Below are 11,161 nucleotides of genomic sequence, written 5' to 3'. Positions count from 1 at the left end.
TACTTTGATATTATGAGTGGTTTCATATACAAGAAACAGCCTGATGGCTTCAAGTCTTGCAACAAGTGCAAAGGTTTCTTCATAGTCGATACCTTCCTCTTGTAGGTATCTTTGCACTACTAACATTTCCTTGTTTTTTATGACAACCCCTCGCTCATTAGTCATGTTCCTAAATACCCATTTAGTGCCAATAGGTGTTACACCTTCTGGTCTTGGGCATATTTCCCAAACATGGCTTCTAGATAATTGTATGAGTTCCTATTGCATGAGTTCCTATTGCATGGCTTCTAGATAATTGTTTTCTCTTAAAGTAATTTGACACTTAGTTTTTTCAAATTGAGATAGAAAGCCAGCAAAGAAGAAAACATCTGCTTGTTGACTACTGGTGAGAAGAACATGTTGTTTGTCACCAATTATCTGTTTTTGAAGATAGGCTGGATGAAACGCATAAGGTTTAATATCTCTTGTAATGTTTGAGTAAGTTGTAGGTGAAACTGCCGATGAGGAAGCAATTGTTAAAGGTGGAGGAATTGGGGGTAAACAATTGTTACGTGAAATAACTGATTAATTATCAACCATGGGATATGAAAACTCATTTCAATGCTAGTTGTTTAAGTATCAACATTTCCACTTTCTAGAATTCCTTGATTATCAGTTTGAGCATGATCAGTAGTTTGAATGAAAGTGTTGTTATTCTATGTATCTGATTCTTCACAGATGTGTGGCATGTCTAAATGAACACTTGTATTAGTAGTTTCATTCTTTTAGGCTCATACTATAAAATATCCTGATTAAACAAATCAGCATGATCAGTAGGTATTTTTAAATCAAACATTTCATAAAATTTTACATTTAATATTTCTTCTTTAGCCTTTGTTCTAGAGTTACGATGTGTTGTAAAAAACACAATTATTTTCTGCACCTTTTTATCATCTTTTTATTGCTTAATTATCTAATAAATAATGGTTTTGGCTTGTTTTAAGATGATCTTACAAAGTGTATTATCTTTCGTAGGTTACGGGTTTTAAAATAGAAAAGGACCGGGTTTGTGAAGACCTAAAAGGCCTTTTTGATTAACGTTTGAAGAACCAAGTTAAAGCCCGACCCAAAAGCCCATTTGTGTGAGCCTTACATGTATTATTATATTATAACACACAACAAAAAAAACCTAGTAGCTCCTTGACAAAAAAAAAACCCGATTGGATCAGCACAAAAGAAAAGAGAAAAAGTTTGTTGTTTTCTTGGTCGGCTAGGAAGGAACATCCAAGAGTGTGGTTGTTTGTTTTGAAGAGAAAAAAAATTATATATTGTGTGGTTGGTCAAAAAGTTGGCGTGGAGCAGCATATCAAGAGGGAGCAACAATAATAAAAGATTTGGTGAGATTAAGGGAATAAGAAGGAAGCCAAGGGGAGTCAGGACAGCAACCTCAATAGGGTACATTATTTTTCTTCAAAGTGGTTTGATTATTTATTTTATAAGTTCATCTCTATATTTCTTGATATGATGATTATGACTTTTGAATCTGTTAAGTTTTTATTGGTTATGATTATTGGCTAAATCTTTTGTACTACCTACGTTGAGATGATTATTGACATTGTTTGACGGTTTATGTGGTTTTGATTGATCACATGACGTATTATTATTGAAAAACTTTATTTAATTTAATCTTTGATGTGTTAGAATATTGTTTTTATATAATTATTGCTTGTGATTCCGCGTCTTACTTTGAATGATTGATTGTGTGTCGTTTGGTTAGAGTACTACGTTTTGGTCATAGACTTGGTGTTTTTGATCTATTTGTGATTAGTACTACCATAGGAATATTGAGTGCGATTAATTATTGGAATTCAATAGTTTCACCTTCCTTGCGACCGAGAGGTAATAGGTTTTCGGTTTGTCTCGCGACATTATTCGGTTAGGTTAGAATTGCGCGAGAGTGAGTTTTGGTCTTGTCCGGTTTAGTTTTGCATGCAAATATGTGTCTTAGATCGGATTAGTTATTGTTACCCCTTTATCCCAATAATTGCTAGTATCAATTTTAAGCGGGTTTTGTGTCGTTGATTTTGAGAGGAGATGCGTCATTAGGGTACCTTAGTAATCTTTATCCCGATGCATTTATTCAATCTTCTATGATTTATGAGGGTTAGTTGGTGAGACTGAGAGGTGATCTAGCGAACTTTAATGAGCCTTAGTTGATTATTTTAAGATCCCGGTATCGTGTGATTACTTAATCAGGTCGTTGAACTGTCAATAGGATTCTTGCCTAGGTAGTCGTTTCTCCATATTTGTTAAGAGCTCTGTTAATTTCGTTAAGTTTTCCAGTTAGTTTGGTTAAGTCTAGTTAAGTTAAGTTAGTTTAAATTAATTAAAATAAAATAAAATAAATCAATTAAATATTATTATGAAGGACTTGGATTAGGGTTTATAATCTGAGTCGTTCTCACGTGTCATCGTCTTTGATATCCGGACTTTCCTTTTCTTTACTATACGCGACCAGTACACTTGCCATTTGTGTGAACTAAGATAGGATGTTTGGTTTTTTAAAGCTTAGTTGTGATTCGTGTTTTACTATTTACATATATTTTCGCACATCAAGTTTTTGGCGCCGTTTCCGAGGACACGGTTTGAGGCGATCAGAGAATGACCTGAGTTTGGGTACTTACATGTTTTCTTTATACTTGCTTATTTTCTATTATTTGTTTTTAGTTTAATTTTAGGTTAGTTAATTTATGTTTTTTCTTTTTATCTGTATGCGTCACACCCGCTCACAAGGACCGCCGAAGCTTGAAACGTCTGACGATGTTAGTGCACGGTTTTGCGTCTTGAGTCTTTGTAATTATCGTTAAATGTTTATTTGATTATTTTAATGTAATATTTAATGTTTGTTTATCTAATTCGTTATGTCATGTCTAGTTCGCTAGGAATGTTAGCGAACTAAGACTAGTTCGTTAAGGTTAAGTCTAGTTCGCTAGGAATGTTAGCGAACTAGGACTTTATAATGTATTCCCTCCTGATTCGTTAGGGGATGTTAACGAATCAGGGGTGGTTCGTTAAGTTAATTAAGTTATTTAACGAAGGGGATTCTGGTTCTCTAGGGGATGTTAGCGAACCAGATCATCTTCTATAAATAGTGAACCACTGTTCACTTGTAAAAAAAGGAGGGAAGTTTTGGAGAGAACTAATATTATTCTGAAATAGTTAAAGTATTCTCTCTCTCTCTCATAAGCTTCACGATTAATATTATTGATAATATATATTACATAACAATCAAACTAAGGTATAGAAAGAGTTAGATTCGTTTAATTAATATCAACATATAGATCTGGATCAGATCTAAGTTATTTATTAGAACGAGTGTAAATCAGGGGATCAAACAAGTGGTATCAGAGCTTTCGGGGCTCAATTCACTTGGTTTTGATTGTTATTATTATAGTTTTGTGTTATTTTTCTGTTTGGATTGAATTTGAATCAATTTGGGCTGTTTTGGATTGATTATGGATGGATTAGAGTGAAACTGGTTTAGTTAAGGTATAATTGAGGTTCAATTGTGTGGAATTGAATTGTGAATTGGATTTGTGATGTGTATTGGGTTTTCGGTTTGAGTCTGTGAACAGGGGAGTGGTTTTGGTTAAAATTGATTCGTGTATGGTGTTAATCGGTTACGAGTTGTGCTGGATTGAATTCGTTTTGCGATTACGAGCATTTTGGTATATTATTTGTTAGTTTTGGTTGACAATTGAGTGTGTAATACAGATCTGGAATTGATGTATTTCTGGGTTTGAACTTCATATTTCTGGAAATTTGTTCTTGAATATTTGAAGATTTGAAGATGATGGCAATTCACTATAAAGTTTCAAGCGATTCGCTAAGTCTTTAACTTGATTCGCTATCAACTCGTGCTATTCGCTAATCAGTTCGCTAACTGATTCGTGTGAGTTAATTAATTCGTGTTATCTAGTTCGTTAACTAGATAACTGATTCGTTTGACACGTGTTAATCTTGGAATTTGTGCTTTAACAACTTTTTGCCACGTGGCAAAAAGGAATCAAGTTAGTTACAAACGGTTGTAACAATCTGATTCGTTATATTATAATTCACTATAGTGTTGATTCGTTATCAACTGTAGCTGATTCGTTATCTTAATTCGCTAAGCATTCCTTAGTAATTTGTTAAGTTGACTTGGTCAATTCGTGTGATCAATTCGTTAAGTTGACTTGGTCAATTCGCTTGATCAATTCGTTAAGTTGACTTGGTCAATTCGCTTGATCAATTCGTTAAGTTGACTTGGTCAATTCGTTTAGTCAATTCGTTAAGTTGACTTGTGATTCGTTAAACCTTTATCACATTCGTTATCTGTTTCGCCATTTGGGTGATTCGTTAAACTTAGTTGTGATTCGTAAAGGTTGACTCGCTTAGTTGACTTTTGATTCGTTAACCTATTCTCCTCATTCGTTAAGACTTGATTCGTTAAGTCTTGACTCGCTACAACTATTCACAGTTTGCTATTACTGTTCTTTGATTTGTTAAGATATTTTATTTTTGAAGATGGCTGGTATGTACGCATTGGCGTCTCAAAATATGTTGATGTAACAGATGTTGCAACTTGATACCGAGATTGGTTCACATTCTAAATGTCCAAGATTAATGAAATTCAGTGACTTCGCCAAATGGGAACCTCGGTTTCGTGCACACTTAGGATCGGTTCATCCTGACTGTTCATATTGTCTGGATGAGGTTTATGTTGCACCAATGATTGGTGATGATATTGTTGGGTATACTCCTAAAGCTGTCTCTCAATACTCACAAGAAAAGAAGAAAGCTTTAGAAATTGAGATAAAAGCATATTCTACATTGACTATGGCTTTACCAGAGAATATTTTTCATCAAGTTGGAAGTATCAAGAGATGTGCATCTTTGTTTCAACATCTGCGTATGAGAAGCATGGGAAACACAGCTGAGAGTAAGAAAGTGATGCTCAAGTTTCAATTTCGAAACTTTAATTTATTAAAAGGAGAAACAGTTGAAGAAATGACTACCAGATTTAGTCATTTGATTGCTGAAATGGATAAAATAAGAATGGAAATTTCTGAAAGAGATAAAATTGACACTATCAAGAGTGTGCTTCCTAGTTCCTATTCAACATTTCTCATGGTTTTGAAAGAGAATGATTATTTTCTGAATGAATATTTGACAGCACTTGAATTCCTACAAAAGATCGAAGCAAAAGAATATGATCTTAAGTGTCAAGAGTCTTCAAAAGAAAATCAAGATCCGGCTTTCTATGGTGGAAGTATGCCTCTGAGTTCAACAATCTCACCTATCACTGCTTTTCTTACTCATGCCGCAAGTGAAAAAGAATCTGCTTTATTTAATGATCCAAAAGTTTGTTTCTACTCTGCTGGTAATTCAGGTGGTTCTGGAAGTTCTACTAGTACTAATCCATTTGCTACACCTCCTAGTGTGAATATGAAGGAAGCTGAGCAAAACTTTGCTTTTCTGACGGCATTTATGTCTTCATATGAAAACCTGGTGAGTAGTAAAATTGCCACGAGTGAGTTAACAGATGAGGATTATGATCAAATAGATCCGGATGATTTAGAGATCATGGATTTAAAATGGAATATGGCCATGATCGTTCGTAAAGTTAAAAGATTCATGCAGAGAACTGGAAAAGATCTTCCAGCGTTAAACAAGAAGTTGGGTTTTGACAAATTGAAGGTGAAGTGTTATAATTGTCAAGAATTCAGTCATTTCGCGAAGGAATGTGACAAACCAAGAAAAGAATACACTGGACCTCGTGGTCAAAGTCAAAACGCTTCTTCACCAAGCGATGTTAGCAGATGGAACTGATTGGTCTCAAAGGCTATTGTGCAATGATGTTCAAGCAAATTTAGCTATGTTTGGGTTACATGAAGATTGTCAAGATGCAACTGCTAGTGTGATTCTTCAGATAATGATTCTGGATCTGATTCTGATGATTCTTGCGACAAGTCTTCTGAATCAATGTTTGCTTGCATGGCTAAGATCAATGGGGTTAGTAATTCTATCCCTTCTACTTCATTTGTTAAAGCATCATGTGTTGACTGTGAATCTAATAACTCTAAGTTAGAAGCCTTGAAAAATCAAAATGATAATCTTATAAGAGAAATTGCTTCTGTTAAGGACACTTATCGACAATCTCTTGAGTCTCAAATGAAATCTCGAGAAAAGATTGAAGCATTGTCGACAAGTAATCATGATCTCAAAGCCGAGTTATCTATGAAAATGACCATTAATGACCAAAAGTTTCAGGAAATCTTGAAACATCGTTCTAAAATAACTGAGCTTGAGAATGAGGTTCTTGAGTTGAAGAACAAGTTGGGTAAATTTCGAAATTCTTCGTTTTTATTGAATGAAATTATTGAAGTTTCTGGAAAACAAAAAGATTCTAAGAAAGGTATTGGTTTTGTTGAAATTCCACCACCTTTTCATAAAGATTATAAAATTAATCCTTTTGCAAGAAAAGAAGAGTATTTGATTCAAAAGGAATCTGTAATTTCTGAAAAACCAAAAATGGTTAAACCTGAAATTGTCAAACCCCAAGTTGCTCCTCAAAAATCTCATGTCCAAAGCAAAAAGGTGTTTGTTGAACACAATGACGAGGTCATTATCGAGGATGTGTTTGAACCAGAGATTATACACAAGAATAAGAACATTCCCAGTTCTAATCATATTCTGTGCGAACCTCACGAATTTGAGGAAGCAGTGTATGGTTCACACAAACCTCAAGAGAAAAAGGAAAATTCAAAGAAAGTGAACTCTATGAAGGCAAAGAAGTCAGTTAAACCGAAAATTTCTGATGAGGATTTAATGCGTTTCATTAATCCTTCTAGTTCTAAGCCATCTGCTGCTAGTGTTTTTAAGTTAAAAGGAAGGGACACAATGTTCACTGAAAAAGATATTCCAATTAGTATCATTAAGCCTGAGCTAATTGAGAGTGTGTTTTACAACGAAACTTCCAAGGTTCGTGAATTTGAACGTGTGTATGCTCAAGCGAAAGCATCAGTCTCATCTGATCCATTGACTAAGGCACAACAATTTTTAAAGCAAGCTAAGAAGATTAATTTTGTTAAGTCAACTGGAACAGATACACTACAAAGTTTTTCAAACAGTTCTAATTTAGATTTTTATTTAAAGAAGAAATCTGAATTATCTGATGAGTTTGCTAAGAGCATGACTAAGAATGTGAGTCATCATAAATCATCTATTCCAATTACTTCTAAACATCATCTTGTGGACATGCGAACGTGTTTCTTATGCGGTCAACAAGGTCATGTTGTGAGAAATTGTAATCAACAGAACTTTCAGAATCTTCATCCTTTTATCAAGGACAAATCTAAACCAATTCCAGTGGTTAAGGAGATTCTGAAACGACCAATGTCGTATGCTGGTGATACTCATATCTTGTTCTCTGATGTGAATCCTCGGAAGGTGTTTCAGATCAATGAGACACACGGTCAAGTGAAACCAAAATTCATTCCAACTGAACCTTTATGTCAAAACAGGAATTCAAACATTGTTCAGGCAGCTTATTTAAGACGAAAATCTAAGAAGCCAGTAACTTATTAACAAGTGGCTGAACAACAATTGAAATATGTGAATGTTAATGATCAAAGAGAAAACCATAAGGTGCCCAAGACTGAGGCCTGGGCTGCCTTTTTGAACTAATCACTTTTGTTTATGTGTAGGGTTCATCCAAGACCATTTCTGGTGAAAACTGGATCATGGATAGCGGGTGTTCTCGTCATATCACTGGAAATCTCGACCTTTTAACCAACGTAAGAAATATTCAAGGTGGTTATGTAGCATTTGTTGGGAATTCTGGAGGCATGATCACACAAGAGGGTGATGTTTCAAATGGTCATATTACATTTGAAAAAGTAAATTATTGTGACAAGGTTGATCATAACTTATTGAGTGTATCGCAGATTTGTGATAAAAAGTACACTACAATATTTACTGACAAAGAGTGTCTTATCTTGAAACCGGGTTACGTGATTCCCGAGGACATGGTTATCATGCGATCACCACGATCAAATGATATTTATGTCTTAAACATGAGTTCTAAGATATCAACATCAATCGAAACATGTTTTGTCTCGAAAGCAACCGAGAAAGACTCGATTCTATGGCATCGACGAATGGGTCATATTCATGTTAAAAAGATGAATTATTTAATGGCAAATGACTTAGTTAAGGGTGTCTCGCTAAAGAACCTTAAGTTATCTGATCACTGTGTTGCATGCAAAAAGGGCAAGCAGAAGAAGAAGACACATCCATCTAAGTTATTGAACTCCATTAATACTCCTCTTGAACGACTTCATATGGATTTGTTTGGTCCAGTGAATCGTGCGAGTATTTATGGAGACTGGTATTTTCTTGTCGTGACAGATGATTATTCAAGATATTCATGGGTGTTATTTATGAGTTCAAAAGATCAAACACCTGTTTTGGTACAAAACCTTATTACCAAGATCGAATCACTGTAAAAACAAAAGGTGAGGAGAATCCGGTGTGATAATGGTACTGAATTCAAAAACACTATTTTGGATTTCATTTGTATTCAAAAGGGAATTCATCGAGAATATAGTGCACCTTATGTACCACAACAAAACGGTGTTGCTGAAAGGAAAAATAGAACTCTGATTGAAGCTGCACGTACAATGCTTGCTGATTCAAAGCTTCCTATTCAATTTTGGAATGAAGCAATTAACACAGCTTGTTATACACTTAATCGGGTTCTAACAGTTAAATGACTCAAGAAGACAAGCTATGAAATTTTAAATAACAGAAAACCTAATTTAAAGTACCTGGAACCATTTGGGTGTCCGTGTACAATGTTGAAGAAGGATTCGGGTAAATTTGATGAAAAGGCTATCGAAGGATATTTCTTGGGCTATGCGTCTCCAAAGAAAAGAGTATTTAATTTTACATCTGGCTGTGTTGAAGAATGGTACCATGTGGACTGTCAAAAGTACACAACTCCTCCACAAGGGAAAGGTCCAGACTGGATGTTTGACTACGATAGTTTATTTAATTCGTTTACTCCTTCGACTGATCACATCGATGAATATCTTGTTAGAGCTTACTTTGAAGAACAATTGAACATTCCAAGCTCTTCAAATACTAATGCAGATGAAGTTCAACCCGATGCTACAACTGAAGAATCACAAGTTGTTCCTCCAGTTGTTATTGATAGTGCCTCTACCTCTTCCGATGATGATCAAGCTGAGATTCAAGTTATTGATCTTGATTGTGATAATGTCTCATCTCCCGAGTTGGGTGAACATTACACTAATTTATTTGACAATGTTGTTGTTCCTGAAAATCCTACTCTTCGAATTCATGGATATCATCCACAGGACAATATCATTGGAGAACTTGATGTGGGCGTTCGTACACGTCATCAAGTTGCTTCGTCAAGCGACAATAACGTATTGTGTGCTTACACTAATTTACACTCTTCGGGAATTGTGAATATTGCTAAATTCAATTGCTTTCTATCTCAAGTTGAGCCAACGGCAGCTCGTAAGGCACTTGAAGATCCTTCTTGGGTAGAAGTTATGCAAGAGGAATTACAGCAGTTTGCACGATTGGGTGTTTGGGATTTAATAGACAAACCTGCTAGAGTCAAGAAAGCTATTTAGACTAAGTGGGTATTTAAATGTAAAAAGGACGATCGAGGGGTGATTGTCAGAAACAAAGCACGTCTAGTGGTGCAAGGTTTTCATCAGCAAGAGGGTATTGATTATACTGAGGTATATGCTCCAGTTGCAAGATTAGAGTCGATTCGAATCTTTCTGGCTTATGCTGCTTACAAGAATATCAAGGTTTATCAAATGGATGTCAAAAGTGCTTTTCTCAATGGTGAACTACATGAGGAAGTGTTTGTTCAACAACCACCTGGTTTTGAAGATCCTGATTATCCTGACCGTGTTTACCGTTTAAACAAGGCCCTGTATGGTTTACATCAAGCCCCGAGAGCTTGGTATGGCACACTCGCCGACCATCTGACGGATAATGACTTCAAACGAGGAACTGTTGACTGCACTTTATTTCATAAAACTATTGGTGATGATCTTCTTCTAGTCCAGATTTATGTTGATATTATATTTGGGTCTACAAACGACACTTTATGTAAGGAGTTCGAGAAGTCCATGCAAACAAAGTTCGAAATGAGCTCGATGGGAGAGATGAATTTCTTTTTAGGGCTGCAGGTTCATCAATCTGATAAGGGAATCTTCATTCATCAGACTAAGTATGTGAACGACGTCTTGAGCCGATTCAAGATAACTGCCGGAAAAATCCCTTCAACTCCTCTTCCAGTGGGTCACAATTTATCACCGGATGAATTGGAGGATACCGTTGATCCGACCCTTTATCGTGCTATGATTGGTTCTCTAATGTATTTAACTGCTTCTCGACCCGACATAATGTTTGCTGTTTGTGTGTGTGCTAGGTACCAAGCTAGTCCCCGAGTGACTCACCTGGCAGCGATCAAGTGTATTTTGCAATATCTACGGGGAAATCCTGACATCGGGTTATGGTACCCCAAAGATAATTCTTTCGATTTTACCGCCTACTCAGACTCAGATTATGGAGGATGCAAGATCAACTTCAAATCAACGACCGCAGGATGTCAATTTTTAGGAAACCGGCTTGTTTCCTGGCAGTGTAAGAAGCAGACAAAGGTCTCTACTTCAACCGCCGAAGCTATTGTTGCAGCCTCGAGTTGCTGTTCCCAGGTTCTGTGGATACAACAACATCTTCGCGACTACGGTTTGAAGTTTCTTACTACTCCCATCTTGATTGATAATTCTGCTACTATAAGTATCACCAAGAATCCCGTACAACATTCCAAAACGAAACATATCGAGATTCGATATCATTTTATACGGGATTGCTATGAAAAGAAATTAATTGATCTTGAGAAAGTACACACAGATTTTCAAAAAACCGATCCATTTACCAAAGCGTTTGATAAAACACTTTTTACTTTTTTGCTTGGTTTAAATGGATTGAAAACCCTTGCTGAGATCCTAAAATTAGGATAATTATCTTAATTGCTTTATAAATTTAGTCTTATTTTTTTTATGTTTTAGATTTTAGGGGGTGAAAAGTA

This window comes from Bidens hawaiensis, unplaced genomic scaffold, assembly GCF_021521415.1.
Source record: "Bidens hawaiensis isolate Kalapana, Puna unplaced genomic scaffold, B.hawaiensis_p1.1 tig00041238_1, whole genome shotgun sequence".
NCBI classification, from domain to species: Eukaryota; Viridiplantae; Streptophyta; class Magnoliopsida; order Asterales; family Asteraceae; genus Bidens; species Bidens hawaiensis.
The sequence above is the reverse complement of the archived record's forward strand: the minus strand, read 5'-3'. Positions refer to the sequence as shown.